Source organism: Pongo abelii, chromosome 19 (genome assembly GCF_028885655.2).
Source record: "Pongo abelii isolate AG06213 chromosome 19, NHGRI_mPonAbe1-v2.0_pri, whole genome shotgun sequence".
Classification (NCBI taxonomy): Eukaryota; Metazoa; Chordata; class Mammalia; order Primates; family Hominidae; genus Pongo; species Pongo abelii.
Genome location: NC_072004.2, coordinates 44,039,142 through 44,054,987, shown reverse-complemented (window position 1 = coordinate 44,054,987; position 15,846 = coordinate 44,039,142). Strand labels below are relative to the sequence as shown.

At 40.2% G+C, this 15,846-nt stretch overlaps 1 protein-coding gene across 8 annotated transcripts in view; it reads right to left on the bottom strand.

Moving 5' to 3' along the window:
* Positions 1 to 15,846, bottom strand: part of EFCAB5 (EF-hand calcium binding domain 5) — a 194,995-nt gene that overhangs the window by 164,221 nt on the left and 14,928 nt on the right. The gene's annotated exons all lie outside the window — the stretch shown is intronic.

Below are 15,846 nucleotides of genomic sequence, written 5' to 3'. Positions count from 1 at the left end.
CCATGGCACATGTTTACCTATGTAACAAACCTGCACATCCTGCACATGTACCCCAGAACTTAAAATAAAATAAAATATTTTAAAAAATGAAATTTTGAGAGAGGCAGAGCAAGATGGCCTAACAGAACCCTCCAGTGATCATCCCCCTCACAGGAACACCACATTGAACAACTATCCACACAAGAAAGCACCTTCATAAAAACCAAAAATCAGGTGAGTGATCACAATACCTGGTTTTAATATCATATCAAGGAAAGAGGCACTGAGGAGAATAGGAAAGACAGTCTTGAAATGCCTACACCACCCCTCCTCCATCCCCCAGCAGTGGCCTCATAGTACAGAGACAGAATATGATGCTTGGGGCAGGGAGAGCACAGTGACTGTGGGATTTTGCATTGTCACCCAGTGTTGCCCTGTCACAGTGGAAAGCAACATGGGGCAGAATTCAGCTGGTGCCCACAGAGGGAGCATTTAGACCAGCCCTGGCCAGAGGGGAATTTTCCATCCCAGCAGTCAGAACCTGAGTTCCAGCTAACCCACCATGGAGGGCTAAAGTGCTCTGGGGTTCTAAATAAACTTGAAAGGAAATCTAGGCTATAAGGACTGTAGTTCCTGGGCAAGTCTTGGTGCTGTACTGGGCTCAAAGCCAGTGGACTTGGAGTGTACATGACCTAGTGAGACACCAGCTAGGGCAGCCAAGGGAGTGGTTGTGTCACCCCTCCCCCAACTCCAGACAGTGTAGCTCGTAGCTTCAGCAGAGACTCCTTCCAATTAAGGAAAGGAGAGAGGACAGTAAAGAGGGCTTTGTCTTGCAACTTGGATACCAGCTCTGCTAAAGTAAAATAAAGTACCAACCAGAGTCCTGGAGTCCCCATGCTAGGCCCTGCCTCCCAGATGACAATTTTAGACACATCCTGGGCCAGAAGGGAATCTACTCTTTTGAAGGGAAGGACCCAGTAGGATTCATCACCTGACTAAAGTACCCATGGGCCTTGAATGAACATCAGTGGTAGCCAGGCAGTACTCACTGCCTTGGGTGAGACCCAGTGCCATGCAGGCTTCAGGTATGACCCAGTACATTCCCAGCTGTGGTGGTCATGGAAAAGACTCCTTCTACTTGAGGAAAAAAGAGGGAAGAGTAAAAAGCATGTTGTCTTGCAACTTGGGTGCCTGCTAAGCTACAGTAAAATGAAACACCAAGTAGATTTCTAAATGTATCAACTCTAGGCTCTAGTTCCTGGACAGCATTTCTAGACCCACTCTGGGCCAGAAAGGAACTCGTTGCCCTGAAGGGAAAGACACAGGCTGAATTTACTAGCTGCTGACTAAAGAGCCCTTGGGCCTTGAATAAACATCAGCAGTAGCCAGACAATAGTTGCCAAAGGCCTTGGGTGAGACCCAGTACTGTGCTGGCTTCAGGTTGGACCTGGAACAGTCCCAGTGGTGGTGGCCACAGCAGGGCTTCTGTCACTCTTCCCATAAGTCCAGGCAGGTCAGCACAGAGAGAGAGACAGACTCCATTTTGGCAGGGAGTTGGGGAGATGTAAGGGAAGAGAACAAGAGTCTCTGCCTGGTAATCCCAGGAATTCTCCTGGATCTTACCCAAGACAACCAAGGCAGTACCTCTACAAGGCTTCAAGAGTCACAGTGTTAGTGGGTTTGGGGTGCCCTCTAATGCAGATATGACTGCAGTGACTGAAGGCTTAGATCATAACACTCAATTCCCTTTGAATACTTAGAAAGCATTCCCAAGAAGGATGGGTACAAACAAGCCCAGACTGTGAAGACTGCAGTAAGTACCTAACTCTTCAATGCCCAGACATCAATGAACATCCACAAACATCATGACCTTATCAAACAAAGTAAGAGAACACAGTGACCAATCCAAGAGTCACAGAGATATTTGACCTTTCAGACAGAGAATTCAAAATAGCTGTTTTGAAGAAGCTCAATGAAATTCAAGATAGCACAGAGAAGGAATTCAGAATCGTATAAGATAAATTTAACAAAGAGATTGAAATATTTTTTAAAAATCAAGCAGAAATTCTGGAGCTGAAAAATTCAATTAACGTACTGAAGAATGTATGATGTTCCCTCAATTGCAGTATTGATCAAGCAGAAGAAAGAATTAGTGAGCTTGAAGACAGGCTATTTGAAAATACAGAGTCAGAGGAGGCAAAACTATAAAAAAGAAAGAAGCATGACTACAGTATCTAGAAAATAGACTCAAAAGGACCAAGTTAAGAGTTATTGACCTTAAAGAGAAGGTAGAGAGAGAGATTTGGGTAGAAAGTTTATTTAAAAGGATAAAAACAGAAGATTTTCCAGAAAAAGATAACAATATTCAGCTACAATATTTTTTCTTAATAAAATAAAATTACAGGCCAATATTTCTGTAGTCAGATATTTCTTTAGTCTGATGAACATTGAAGCAAAATCCTCCACAAAATACTAGCAAACCAAATTCAACAACACATTAAAAAGATAATTCATTGGCAATTATTAAAAAGTAAAGCCACAACAGATGCTGGCAAAGCTGTGGAGAAATAGGAACACTTTTACACTGTTGGTGGGAATGTAAATTAGTTCAACCATTGTGGAAGACAGTGTGGTGATTCCTCAAAGACCTAGAACCAGAAATACAATTTGACCCAGCAATCCCATTGCTGGGTATATAGTATATATCCAAAGGAATATAAATCATTCTGTTATAAAGATACGTGAACACATATGTTCATTACAGCACTATTCACAATAGCAAAGACATGGAATCAACCCAAATACTCATCAATGATAGAATGGATAAAGAAAATGTGTACATATATACCATGGAATACTATGCAGCCATAAAAAGGAATGAGATCATGTCCTTTGCTGGGACATGGATGGAGCTGGAAGTCATTATCCTCAACAAACAAACACAGGAACAAAAAACCAAACACCACATGTTCTCACTTATAAGTGGGAACTGAACAATGAGAACACATGGACACAGGGAGGGGAACAACATACACTGGGGCCTGTTGGAGGGGTGTGGGGTGAGGAAGAGCATCAGGATAAACAGCTAATACATGTGGGGCTTAATACCTAGGTGATGGTTTGATAGGTACAGCAAACAACCATAGCACATGTTTACCTATGTAACAAACCTGCATGTACTGCACATGTATCCTGGAACTTAAAATAAAAATTTTTAAAAATCCTTCATCATGCCAGGGATGCAAGGGATGCAAAGATGGTTCAATATATGTAAGTTAATCATTGCGACACATCATATCAACAGAATGAAAGACAAAAACCATATGATCATTTCAACTGATGCTAAAAAAGCATTTGATGAAATTCAACAGCTCTTCATAATAAAATCCCTCAAAACGCTGGGTATAGAAGGAATATACCTCAACAGAATAAAAGCCATATATGACAGACCCACAGCTAGTATCACACTGAATGGGAAAAAAAATGACAGCTTTTCCTCTAAGATCTGGAACAAAATAAGGATGCCCATTTTTACCATTGTTATTCAACATAGTACTGGAGTCCTAGCTAGAGTAATCAGACAAGAGAAAGAAATAAAATGCATCCAAAATGGAAAGAAAGAAGTCAAATTATCCTTATTTGCAGGATTTCTCTTTTTCTGTCTCCCCAGCCCACCTCTCTCTTTCTTTCTCTCTCTCCCTCCCTCCCTGCTTTCCTTCTTTCAATCACTCCCTTGACTTCTAACACTACAGGTTAATTTTGCTTGCTTTTGAACCTCATATTAACAGAATCACAGAGTACGTGCTCTTTTGTATCTGTTGTTACTCAACAACATAACCACTTAGGGTCATGTTGTGTGGCATTAGTTGTGTTAAATCAAGTTTGGTCTAAAGCTGCATCCATACAAATTTTCAATTTGGCCTAAAGGTTTCTCCATACATAGTGAACTGTAACCAAACTTGATGTGTAAAAAGACCATAACCTACTGTTGTAACAAGTAGCTGAGTGTGAGCCAATCACAGCAGCCAAACTTCTGTCAACCACAGACAGTCAGCTGTTCAAACCAGCTTCAAATAAGGCAAGTGCCCAGTTGTAACCAATCCAGCTGTTTCTGCACCTCACTTCTGTTTTCTGTACATCACTTTCCTTTTTGTGTCCGTAAATGTCATCTGACCCTGTGATAGCCCTGGAGTTGCTCTGATCCTTTTCTGGTTCTGGAAGCTGCCTGATTCCTGAGCAGAGTTTGTTCAATTAAACTCTGTTCAATTTATCTAAAGCTTTTCTTTTAACAGTTGTTATTCATTGCTACATAGCATATTATTGTATAACTATATTACAATTTATTTATTCTACTGTTGATAGACAATTTAATAGATTCCAGATTTGGCTATTCCCTAAAAAACTGTTTCAATATTCTGCATATGGCTAGCCAGGTATCCCAATACCATTTATTGAATAGGAAGCTCTGTCCCCATTGTTTGTTTTTGTCAGCTTTGTCAAAGATCAGATAGTTGTAGGTGTGTGGCCTTATTTCTGGGTTCTCTATTCTGTTCCATTGGTCTATTTATCTGCTTTTGTACCAGTACCATGCTGCTTGGATTACTGTAGCCCTGTATATAGTTTGAACTCAGGTAGCATGATTCCTCCAGGTTTGTTCTTTTTGCTTAAGATTGCTTGGTGACTCGAGCTGTTTTTTGGTTCCATATAAATTTTAGAATAGTTTTTTTTCCTAGTTCTGTGAAGAATGTCATTGATAGTTTAATAGGAATTTTATTGAATCTATAAATTTCTTTGGGAAGTATGGCCATTTTAACAATATTGATTCTTCCTATACATGAGCATGAAATGTTTTTCCATTTGTGTCATCTCTGATTTCTTTGAGCAGTGTTTTGTAGTTCTCCTTGTAGAGATCTTTCACTTCCTTGGTGTATTAGTCTGTTCTCATGCTGCTAATAAAGGCATATCCCAGACTAGGTAATTTATAAAGAAAAAAATGTTTAAGGGACTCACAGTTCCACGTGGCTGGGGAGGCCTCACAATCATGGTGGAAGGCAAAGAAGGAGCAAAGTCATGTCTTACATGGTGGCAGGCAAGAGACAGAGCATGCACAGGGGAACTCCCCTTTATAAAACCATCAGATCTTGTGAGATTTATTCACTGTCATAAGAACAGCATGGAAAAGACCCACCCCTATGATTCAATTAACTCCCACCAGGTCCCTCCCATGACACGTGGGAATTATGGGAGCTATAGTTCAAGATTTGGGTAGGGACACAGCCAAACCATATCATTCTGCCCCTGGCCCCTCCCATATCTCATGTTCCCTCATTCCAAAATCAACCATCCCTTCCCAACAGTCCCCTAAAGTCTTAACTCATTTCAGCATTAACTCAAAAGTCCACAGTCCAAAGTCTCATCTGAGACAAGGTAAGTCCCTTCTGCCTATGAGCCTGTAAAATCAAAAGCAAGTTAGTTACTTCCTAGATACAATGGGGGTACAGGCATTTGGTAAATACATCCCTTCCAAATGGGAGAAATTGGGCAAAACAAACGGGCTACAGGCTCCATGCAAGTCCAAAATACAACAGGGCAGTAAAATCTTAAATCTCCAAAATGATCTCGTTTGACTCTGTGTCTCACATCCAGGTCACACAGATGTAAGAGGTGGGCTCCCACAGCCTTGGGAAGCTCTGCCCCTGTGGCTTTGCACTGTACGGCTCCCCTCCTGGCTGCTTTCACAGGCTAGCATTGAATGTCTCTGGCTTTTCCAGGTGCATGGTGCAAGCTGTCGGTGAATCTATCATTCTGGGGTTTGGAAGATGGTGGCCATATTCTCATAGCTCCACTAGGTGGAGCCCCAGCAGGGACTCTGTGTTGGGGCTCCAACTCCACATTTCCCTGCCACACTGCTCTAGTAGAGGTACTCCATGAGGGCTCCATCCCTGCAGCGAACTTCTGTCTGGACATCCAGGAGTTACACACATCCTTGAAATCTAGGTAGAGGTTCCCAAACCTCAATTCTTGATTTCTGCACACCCACAGGCCCAAAACCATGTGGAAGCTGCCAAGGTTTAGGGCTTGCACCTGCTGAAGCAATGGCCTGAGCTGTACATTGGCCCCTTTTAGCCACAGCTGGGGTGGATGGGATGCAGGGCACCAAGTCCCAAGGCTGCACACAGCAAGGGAGGCCCTGGGCCAGACCTATGAAACCATTTTTCCCTCCTAGGCCTCTAGACCTGTGATGGGAGGGGCTGCCATGAAGGTCTCTGACATGCCCCAGAGACATTTTCTGCACGTCTTGGTGATTAAAATGTGGCTCCTTGTTACTTATGCAAATTTCTGCAGCTGGCTTGAATTTCTCCCCAGAAAATGGGGTTTTCTTTTTTATTGCATAGTACTACACATAGTACTATTGCATAGTAGTCAGGCTGCAAAATTTTCAAACTTTTATGCTCTGCTTCCTCTTGAACCCTTCACTGCTTAGAAATTTCTTCCCCCAGATACCCTAAATTATCTCTCAAGTTCAAAGTTCCACAGATCTCTAGGGCAGGGGCAAAATGCTGCCAGTCTCTGCTAAAATATAGCAAGTCACCTTTGCTCCAGTTCCCAACAAGTTCCTCATCTCCATCTGAGACCACATCAGCCTGAACTTTATTGTCCATATCACTATAAGCACTTTGGCCAAAGCCATTCAACAAGTCTCTAGGAAGTTCCAACTTTCCCACAACTTTCTGACTTCTTCTGAGCTCTCTAAACTGTTCCAACCTCTTCTTGTTACCCAATTTCAAAGTCGCTTCCACATTTCTGGGTATATTTACAGTAGCACACCAGTTCTGGTACCAATTTACTGTATTAGTCTGTTCTCATGCTACTAATAAAGACATACCTGAGACTGGGTAATTTATAAAGAAAAAAAGTTTAATGGACTCCCAGTTCCATGTGGCTGGGGAGGCCTCACAATGACAGTGGAAGGCAAAGAAGGAGCAAAGTCAGGTCTTACATGGTGGCAGGTAAGAGAGAGAGCATGTGCAGGGGAACTCCCCTTTATAAGACCATCAGATCTTGTGAGACTTATTCACTATCATGAGAACAGCATGGAAAAGACCTGCTCCCCACGATTCAATTACCTCCAACTGGGTCCCTCCCATGACACATGGGAATTATGGGAGCTACAATTCAATATTTGGGTGGGGACACAGCCAAATCATATCACTTGGTTAGCTGTATTTTATTTTATTTTTTTTGTGGCAATTGTGAATGGGACTGTGTTCCTAATTTGGTTCTTGGCTTGACTGTTGTTGGTATATAGGAATGCTAGTGATTTTTGTACATTGATTTTTTATCCTGAGACTTTGCTGAGGTTGTTTATCACCTTAAGGAGCTTTTGGGCTGAATATGGCATTTTCTAGATATAGGATCATGTAGTGTGCAATTTGACTTCCTTTCTTCCTATTTGGGTGCCCCTTATTTATTTCTCTTGCCTGATTGCTCTGGCCAGGTAAACTCACTATTTTTAACCTTAACTGGAAAGTAGTTATTAAGATGTGCTTCAATCATTAATAACTCTCAATAAATAATATTATGTAATAATAGCAAGAGACCAGAATCTTTATAACTCTAGAGCAGTGTTTTTTAACCTTACTTATTACAAAATATTAAAGACCTTCAAGTATAATGATGATATAATAAGTAGCATGTATCTACTCTTAGCTTAAGAAAATAATTACCTATATATTAAAGCCTCCCCTAGACTGCTACTTTGAGAGATAGACTATTCTGAATTTCATGTTTATCATTTCCATGCACTTATTTTTATTATATCTAAGCAATATAATATTGTTCTTGTTTTTTAATTTCATTAAAAAAGTCATACTATATATATTCTACAGTCTTTTTTATACTTTGGAAAATTCATCTATATTGAAAGGTATAGGTCTAGTTCATTCATTTTCACTGCTGCATAATATCTTATGATATAACTGTATTGTAATGTGTTTATTCATTCTCTTTTAGATAGACTGGGTTATTTCCAGTTTTTTTTTTTTTTTACTATAAAGACAATCCTATTATGAAAAGTATTGCATATGTCTCTTTGTGTCCACATGTGAGGGTTTCTCTGGTATATAATTACTAGGATTTCAATTGTAGGTGGTATGGTTTGAATGTATGTGTTCCTCCAAAATTCATATGTTGGAACCTAAGACCCAATGTGATAGTATTAAAAGGTGGTACCTTTGGGGAAGTGATTAAGTCTTGAGGGCTTTGCCTTCAAGAATGGATTAACAGTACCTTTCTAAAAGGGCTGGAGGGAACTAGCTAGGAACCTCCCTTTTTTTGCCTTTCCATCTATTCTGCCATGTGAGGACAGTGTTCATCTCCTCTGGAGGACACAATGTTCAAGGTGCCATCTAGGAAGCAGAGACCAGGCCCTCACCAGACATGAAACTTGCTGGTGCCTTGATCTTGGACTTCCCAGCCTCCATAACTGTGAGCACTAAATTTACACTGTTTATAAATTACCCAGTCTATGCTATTTTGTTATAGCAGCAGGAATAGACTGGCACAGGGTCATAGGTATGTGCATTTCACCTTAAGGAGATATTATTAAATTATTTCCCAGAGTGATTGGTTCCAATTTAAGTCACCACCTGCAAGAATAAGAGTTTTTACTGTGGAGCAGTGGTTTCTGAACTATGCTTCTCAGGGTCCCAAAAGGGAGTTTCAAAGGCCATAGGACTCTAAGCCCCTTGTACTGTTTGTGACTGGAACAGCTATGCTTCAATTTGTTTTACATAATTGGAGAGCATAGGAAATTTTCATTTGAAAAAAAAAGGTTTTTCTGCTTTAAAAAAGTTTAAAAACCAATATCCTGGCCGGGTACAGTGGCTCACGCCTGTAATCCCAGCACTTTGGGAGGCCAAGGCGGGCAGATCACAAGGTCAGGAGATTGAGACCATCCTGGCTAACATGGTGAAACACCGTCTCTACTAAAAAAAAAAAAAAAAAAAATACAAAAAATTAGCCAGGTGTGGTGGCAGGCACCTGTGGTCCCAGCTACTTGGGAGGCTGAGGCAGGATAATGGCATGATCCCAGGAGGCGGAGGTTGCAGTGAGAGGAGATCACGCCACTGCACTCCAGCCTGGGAGACAGAGCGAGACTTCGTCTCCAAACCAAACCAAACAAAACAAAAACTAAAAAACAATATCCTGAAGAATACTTTTAAATCCTATTTAGATAGTATCCACCTTTCTGTCCAGGAGAAAAATTGGTCTGTGAAGAAACCCTTGAAAAGCCAACATTTCTTCTACAGAATGTCTTAAATCTAATAGTGGACAGTATTTATCAATGTCTCTCCCAAGTTTTGATTTCTTCCTTGGCCTCTTCTCTTATTCCAATATGGGAAAAGTAAAGAGGGTAGTATAATGCTTCCCCTCACCTCTAAGTTGGATTTGCAAACTTATTAACTGCTTTGGGTGGGGGAAGAGGGAAAGGTGTGTTTCCCTTCTGTTTTGTCACAATGCTCATAAATATATAATGCTTTTATTTTTATTTTTAAATAAGTGTAAAAAGAAAGGAATTCATTCAAGTCTATAGGTTCTAATGTACAGTTGACCCTTGAACAATGTAGGGGTTAGAGGAACCAATATCTGCACAGTCAAAAACCTATGTATAACTTTCAACTCCCCCAAAATTTGACTGCTAGTAGCCTACTGTTGACCAGAAACCTTACTGCAAATATAAGCAGTTGATTAAAATATGTGTTGATTAACACATATTTTGTATGTTATATGTATTATATACTGTATTCTTATAATAAAGTAAGCTAGAGAAAGAAAATGTTATGAAGAATATCATAAGAGGCTAGGTGCAGTGGCTCACATCTGTAATCCCAGCGCTTCGGGAGGCTAAGGCAGGATGATCACTTGAGGCCAGGAGCTCAAGACCACTCTGGGCAACATAGCAAGACCCAGTCTCTGCAAAAAAAAATTAAAAACTTAGGTGGGTGTGGTGTACATGCCTGTAGTCCCAGCTAGCTACTCAGGAGGCTGAGGCAGGAGGATCCCTTGAGCCCAGGAGGGAGAGACTGCAGTGAGCTATGATTGCACCACAACAGAGTGCAATCCAGCTTAGGCAACAGAGTGAGACCATGTATCTGTATTTTTTTAAAAAAGAAAGAAAGAGAGAGGTGGTGGGGAGGAGGAAGGAAGGAGGGAGAGAGAGAGAGGAGGGAAGGAAGGAAGGAAGAAAGGAAAGGAAGAAAGGAAGGATATCATAAGGAAGATAAAATATATTTACTATTCATTAAGTGGAAGCAGATCATCATAAATGTTTTCATTCTTGTTGTCCTCATGTTCAATAGACTGAGGAGAGGAGGAAGAGGAAGGGTTGATCTTGCTGTTTTAGAGTGGCAGAGGTGGAAGAAAATCTGTGTATAAGTGGACCCATGCAATTCAAACTGTGTTGTCCAAGAGTCAACTGTACTCTTTCCTTTTAACCTGTCTCCCACAACCCAAGGCAGACAATTCCTCCTCCTGCATTAAGGATATATGGCAACTTAATATCTGCCCATCTGCCATGGCTCATTAGTAAACTCACACATGGACTAAGGCATTCTCCATCTTCATTGCAGCCTGTTAGTGCTCTTCTAGTGTACTTGGCTATTATAGGTTGCTAAGCAATAATCCTAGTGCTTGCATTGTCCCCACCGATGTACAGAATGGAAGTAGACATGTGTTTGGTTACCACTGTAGTCAAACACTTCTCTCTTAGAACCACAAAAACAATAAAAAGAGGCACAGCAACAACAGGGTCAATAAATCAGGATTCTGCACAAGCCTATATGAAGCTGTCTTTTGACTGAGTGACCTCTGAATACATGGATCACAAATTACAGCACTGCCCCAAGGGCAATTTAATTCAGAGGTTTAATTGAATAGTTTCAAAGATGTACTGGATTTTTTTAGCAGGTCTCTAGTTGGACATCCTAAACCTTTTAAGATTGATTGATTCATTCATTTATATACTCACTCAATAAATAACTATTAATTTCTCACTGTGTGCCAGGCGCTGGAATTCTTTTTCAGGATCATCTTCCTAAACTTTTCCAAGAATCAAAAGCCTTTCAAGCTCTGCCCCCAATATGTACATCTTCACCACTCTAGTGGTCTACCTCCTAATATAAAAAGAACTATCCAGGCACTATGAGTATAAATGCTTTCAACTAAATAAGTAGGAACACAAAAGAATTCCTTGTACATATTTTGAAAAGTCTAGCCTTATAAGTGACTTTTATCATTTTCGGCTCTCAGTGTATGGCCCACTGCTGGGCAGAGCCTCAGTAAAAAGCCTATTTAAGGACATAAATAGGAATGAATTATAATTCATATTGTAATAAGTCTTAGCAGGCTCTTTCTTCACAAGGAGGCATATAACATTAGTGGGTCTGGCTGCTGATTAAACTGGTGAAAATTGACCCAGCAGGGCTACTTAAGCTGTATGATGTTTTCTTTAAACACAGGCCCTGTTTGAAACTCAGCTGCTTTGTCCTTATTATCAGGATTTCTTAACATTGGCACATGATGTAGAATGACTGCTGCAAAGGAAGGAGGTAAAGAAGTACTACTAAACACCACCGGAATTAAAATTCAATAGATAAAGGAAAAGGCAGTTTCCTACAAAACACTGTTAATCTTAGGGCTGTGTAATAAGAATATAACTGAGCAAACTGATAGTTAAAAAAAATTCTCAAAATGCAAGTTAAGCTCAGCCTGAAAAGTAGAAAAACAAGGGTAAAGAAATGAGGAATTGACATGATATATTTAACCACAGTATTTTCTATGCAACGATATGTATTTGAGTGCATGTTGGGAGCTGCTTATCAAGGTAACATGACTTTAATTTTGACAAGTATGTAACAAGGATGAAGACACTTCCTTTGACCTGTTGAAATTGCAGTAATAGTTCCTCTTCCTACTTTGTATATACCCACATATATACACACATTCACAAATGAGGGATTTAGAGTAAAAAGTTTTGATAGTGACTGATTATTTAATAAATAAGTACACTGCATTGTGTTTGATATCAGAATAAGCAACTGCAATGTTTTCAGTTCATATCATACACTGGGATAAATAGATTTAAACAAAACACATTTCTCTCTACCATACATTGAAAAGCAGTAAGAGAAATTGAAAGTACAAGAAGAGGAAAGACCACAAACTCTTGCTTGATATGTTTTCTGGGGAGGTGAAAAATTACCTGATGAAATACATATGTACAGTTTTGCAGGTGCAAATGTGGCCACAAGCTAATTAAAGTGAACACCTAATTAAATTTATAACATATTACCTAGATCAAAATTCTGTTTGGCATCTTTAAAATGAACGAGTTAATTTAGGCCAGGCGCGGTGGCTCAAGCCTGTAATCCCAGCACTTTGGGAGGCCAAGGTGGGCAGATCACCTGAGGTCAGGAGTTCGACACCAGCCTGGCCAACATGGTGAAACCCCGTCTCTACTAAAAATACAAAAATTAGATGGGCATAGTGGCAGGTGGCTGCAATCCCAGCTACTTGGGAGGGTGAGGCATGAGAATCGTTTGAACTCGGGAGGCGGAGGTTGCAGTGAGCTGAGATTGCGCCACTGCACTCCAGCCTGGACGACAGAGCAAGACTCCATCTCAAAAAATAAAATAAAATAAAATGAATGAGTTAATTTATAAACCTGGCCTAAGTGATTAAGGTAAAGGCAAAGTATATGTATGTAGTGTTGGTGGTAGATGTTTGGCATAAGGAAGTAAAATCAGAAAAACAGGAGGTGGGGACAGGTAGAAGAGGACAAGTAAAGACTTGCCAGGAAGAAAATTTTTAGAAGTTAGTGAAGCTGTGAAAACAGTACTAAGTTTATAAGAAAGACAGAGTAAGTGTTGGAAAGTTTGGTTCTTTTAAAAAAAATTTTTAAATTTTCAGGGGTAAAAGTGATTTTTGGTTACATGGATTAATTGTATAGTGGTGAAGTCTGAGATTTTAGTGCACCCATCACCTGACTAGTGTACATTGTACCCAATATGTAGTTTTTTTAAATTCCTTGCCCCTCCTTCCACCCTCCCGCTTCTGAGTCTATGCCCATTATATCACTCTGCATGTCTTTGCATACCCATAGCTTAGCTCCCACTTCCAAGTGAGAACAGATGGTATTTGGCTTTCCATTCTTGAGTTACTTCACTTAGAATAATGGCTTTCAGCTCCATCCAAGTTGCTGCAAAAGATATCATTTCATTCTTTTTTATGGCTGAGTAGTATTCCATGGTGTGTATATACCACATTTTCTTTTTCTTTTTTTTTTGAGATGGAGTCTCGCTCTGTTGCCAGGCTGGAGTGCAGTGGCATGATCTCGGCTCACTGTAACCTCTGCCTCCTGGGTTCAAGCAGTTCTCCTGCCCCAGTCTCCCAAGTAGCTGGGACTACAGGCACCTGCCACCACACCCAGCTAATTTTTGTATTTTTAGTAGAGACGGGGTTTCACCAGGATGGTCTCGATCTCTTGACCTTGTGATCTGCCCACCTCGGCCTTCCGAAGTGCTCTTTATCCACTCATTGGTTGGTGGGCACTTAGGTTGGTTCCATATCTTTGCAATTGTGAATTGTGCTGCAATAAACATACATATGCAGGTGTCTTTTTAATATAATGACTTATTTTCTTTTGGGTAGATACCCAGTTAGTGGGGCTGCTGGATTGAATGGTAGATCTACTTCTAGGTCTTTAAGAAATTTCCATACTCAGCTGGGCGTGGTGGCTCACGCCTGTAATCCCAGCACTATGGGAGGCTGAGGCGGGCAGATCACGAGGTCAGGAGATCGAGACCATCCTGCCTAACATGGTGAAACCCCGTCTCTACTAAAAAAATAGAAAAAATTAGCCGGGCGTGGTGGCAGGTGCCTGAAGTTCCAACTACTTGGGAGGCTGAGGCAGGAGAATGGCGTGAACCCGGGAGGCGGAGCTTGCAATGAGCCAAGATCGTGCCACTGCACTCCAGCCTGGGCGACAGAGCAAGACTCTGTCTCAAAAAAAAAAAAAAAAAAAAAAAAAAAAAAAAGAAATTTCCATACTCTTTTCCATAAAGGTTATACTAATTTACATTCCCACCAGCAGTGTACAAGCATTAGCTTTTCACCATATCCATGCCAACATCTATTGTTTTTTTGACATTTTAATAATGATCATTCTTGCAGGAGTAAGGTAGTATTTCATCGTGGTTTTAATTTGCGTTTCCCTGATGATTAGTGATGTTCAGCACTTTTTCACGTGTTCATTGGCCATTTGTATATATTCTTTTGAGAAATGTCTGTTCATGTCATTTGCCCACTTTTTGATGGGATAATTATTTTTTTCTTCTTGCTGATTTGTTTGAGATCTTTGTAGATTCTGGATATTAGTTCTTTGTTGGACACACAGCAAATATTTTCTTCCATTCTGTGGGTTGTCAGTTTAGTCTGATGGTTATTTCTTTTGCTGTACAGAAGCTTTTTAGTTTAATTAGGTCCCATTTATTTATTTTTTGTTTTATTGCATTTGCTTTTGGAGTCTTCATTATAAATTCTTTGCCTAAGCCAATGTCCAAAAGAGTTTTTCCTAGGTTATTTTCTAGAATTTTTAAGGTTTCAGGTCTTAGATTTAAGTTTTTGATGCATCCTGAGTTGATTTTTGTATAAGGTGAGAGATAGGGATCCAGTTTCATTCTTCTACATGTAGCTAGCCAATTTCCCCAGCAACATTTATTAAATAGGGTATCCTTTCCCCAGTTTATGTTTTTGTATGCTTTGTCAAGATTGGTTGTAGGTATTTGGTTTAATTTCTGGGTTCTCTATTATGTCTGTGTGTCTACTTTTATACCAGTACCATGCTATTTCAGGAACTATAGCCTTGCAGTATAATTTGAAGGAAAGTTTGGTTCCTTTTTTTTTTCTCTTAAAAAAAATTGTTTTTTAGAGATTGGGTCTTGCTGTGTTGCCCAGGCTGGTCTCGAACTCCTGACCTCAAATGATCCTCCCATCTCAGCCTCCCAAAGTCCTGGGATTACAGGCATAAGCCACCACAACAAGTGAAAGTTTGGGTTTTAATGAATATGTATTACAATGTGTATTACTAGGAAGAAATAGTAAATAATTACTCTTAGTTGGTTTAAAAAGAGAGAAGAACACTTTGGGAAAAAAAAACAACCCAGCACCTAAAAATTACAACTAGCATCTATATATCAATTTATAGTTTAGAAAACACTTTGATTTTATTATACTTCAGTCCTAGCTCAGCCTAGCATATACTAAACATTCAATGTTTAGTATTGGTGGTATGGATTTCACTAAGTATTTGGAGTTAAAAGAGCTGTAATGAAAGAGATGAATGTCTTCTCTACTTTTTTGAAGAGTTTTTAATCCTATAAATTTTCAATTTGCATGATTATGTGGAATTTGGGTTAAGGATGGGGCTAGGAGTCAAGCTTTGGATCAAATGGAATAAATATGTGGTCAAATACAAGAGTAAAAACAATAAACAGTATCGGCCGGGCACAGTGGCTCACGCTTGTAATCCCAACACTTTGGGAGGCCAAGGCAGGCGATCACCTGAGGTTGGGAGTTCGAGACCAGCCTGGCTAACATTGGGAAACCCCGTCTCTATTAAAAATACAAACTTAGCCGGGCGTGGTGGCACATGCCTGTAATCCCAGCTACTCGGGAGACTGAGGCAGGAGAATCGCTTGAACCCGGGAGGCTGAGGTTGCAGTGAGCCAAGATTGCACCATTGCATTTCGCCCTTGGCAACAAGAGCAAAACTTCATCTTAAACAAAACAAAACAAAACAAAACAAAA